We start from the raw sequence: 2,393 nt of genomic DNA on the forward strand, positions 1-2,393 counted from the left end.
AAGACAGGAAAAATAAAAGAGAAAAGTGAAAAAAAAAAAAAAGAAAGAAAGAAAAAAGGGGGAAAAAAGGAACGGAGGGAAAATGAGTTAAAAAAAAAAAAAAAAAAGAAAGAAAGAAAAAAGAAAAAGCGGAGAAAAGATTCCCGGGTCACTGCCGGCAGCGCCGGCCGTGGGGCAGCGCAGCTTCCCGGCCCCTTCAGCGCCCAGCGCTCAGCCTTTGCGAACACCACCGCGGCGCGGCCGCCGCTGTCGTTGAATACTAAGCATCACAACAACAATAATAATAACAACAATAATAATCACATTCATCATCATCATAGAGGTATTTAATCAGCCTCAGAGCGGCTCCCGATGCAGCCGGCTCCGAGCCCTTCCCACTGCGGTGCGGCCGCCTGCAGCGCGCCGCGGGGCTCGGTTCGGTTCGGCACGGTTCGAGACGGTTCGGCACGGTTCGGCACTCAGCACTCAGCGCGGCTCGGCACCGCTCGGCACTCAGCGACGGGCGCGCGGCGCGCACCGTGCGGCGAAGGGGGGGGGGGTCAGTAGCGTCAGGCTCCCATGGCGTCACTATTGACGTTTCGCATTCCAGCCGCTCTATGGAGAGGCCGCTAGGGCCGCTCTCACATAAATGACGTTCCGAGCGAGGCAGCGGAGAGCAGCGCGGAGCAGCCGCCGCCGTCCTCTCTCCCGGCACCGCCGCACGCGCACCGCGGGGCGCTCGCAGCCGCCGCGGGGACGAAGCGTGGCGCCCGCCCGGCAGCGGCTCGCGGGGCTCCGGAGGGCCCTTCCCATGCCCGCGGGGAGCGCGCGGTGTGGAACCGCAGCCGCCCGGCAACCCCGCCGTGCCCCACGGCCGCTGGACAGCGCCTGAGAGGGAGCGGGCGCCTGGATGTAAAGACGGAACCCCCACAGCAGCCGAGTACGTACGGGGCGGGCGGGGAAAGTTGCGGCGCCGCGCTCGGAGCTCGGCGAGCGGAGGACAACTTTCGCCTCCCGGTGTGTGCGCCCGGGATGCCGCTTCTGTCCGACCGAGCCGTGCCCCGGGCGGGGGGCGGCCGCCGGAGCCGGGCTCTCTCCGCCGGGTGTTGTCATGGAAATGATGCCGCTGCCGGCGAGGGGATGGATGGATGGATGGATGGATGGATGGATGGATGGATGGATGGATGGATGGATGGATGGATGGATGGATGGATGGCAGCGGTGTTACTTCGCCTCCTGGCGCGGAGCTGCGCCCTATGGGGACCGCGTACGGAGCATCGCCGCGGCCGTGCGGTGCCCCCCGGGCCGGGGCCGCGGGAGCGGGGAGAGCCGCGAGAGCTCGCGGTCGCGTGCGGCGTTCGGGACGGCGGTGTCGGTGAGGCGCAGCCCCGCACCGGTGGGCTTCGAGGCGCTGCGTTGCGCGGCGAGGAAATTTCCCAGGGAAAGAGCGGAGAAACGCAGCGTTCAGCATAGGGGCTCGGTGCTGGATTTACTCATTCCTTTCTCGAGGAAAAAAAAAAAAAAAAAAAAAAAACAAGCAAGCAAGCAAGCAAGCAAGCAAGCAAAAACTTTGGGAGCGAGCCGCCAACTTTTTTCCAAGCCGCTCCGCTCGGTGACATTCTTCGCCCGCTTTCTTCCTGCTCCGTGGAGACCGCCGTGCGCCGGGGCCGGGAGCGCTCCGGCCGTGGGCTGCGGCACAGCGGAGCCTCCGCCGAGGGTGGCCCCGAACCCCCGGGGATACGGGGAGCTGGAAACGGAGCTCGGAACTTTTAATTGAACGGAGCTTCCCCTGCGCGGTCCCTCCCGGGTAAACGAAGGTTTCGAAACTCGGCTGAAGAAGTCGCAGTCACAATGGAGTGTTTCACGCTTTGCTCCTCGTGTTACAGGGCGGGGAGGGCCGTCACTCGGGGGCCCGATGTAAAGTGCACGGAGGAAGAAAAGGGCTTTGACACGGCCGCTCATTGCCTCCTGATTTACAGCCCCGTGCCGCTGCGCTCCCGGCTCCGGCGGCCGCAGCCCGGGGGGAGCCGCGTGCCGGGCAGCGCGGCCGCGTCTCCGGGTAACCGGGGAACGGAGGGGTCCTCTGGGACCGGGATCGGGGAGGGGGGGAGGTGCGCTGCCGGCCGGGGAATCTTGCAGCTCCCCCCGACCCCTCCCGACGGAGAAACTCCGGGGATGCCCGGAAAGGAGGGAGGGAGGGAAGGATGGAGGGGCTGCCGCGGGATCCTCCCGGCAGGTGAGCGCGGAGGGGCCCGGCCCTCCCCGCCGCCCCTCACCCGGGAGAGCCCCGTTGGCCGCTGACCGAGCCTTCTTCCCCCGCCGCAGCGCCCCCCGGGTCGGAAGCGCGCCCCCCGCCGCGGCCATCCCCCGCTGCCGCCTCCGCGGAGAGCTCCCAGCCGGCGCCGACCCCGCCG

Source organism: Lagopus muta, chromosome 3 (genome assembly GCF_023343835.1).
Source record: "Lagopus muta isolate bLagMut1 chromosome 3, bLagMut1 primary, whole genome shotgun sequence".
Classification (NCBI taxonomy): Eukaryota; Metazoa; Chordata; class Aves; order Galliformes; family Phasianidae; genus Lagopus; species Lagopus muta.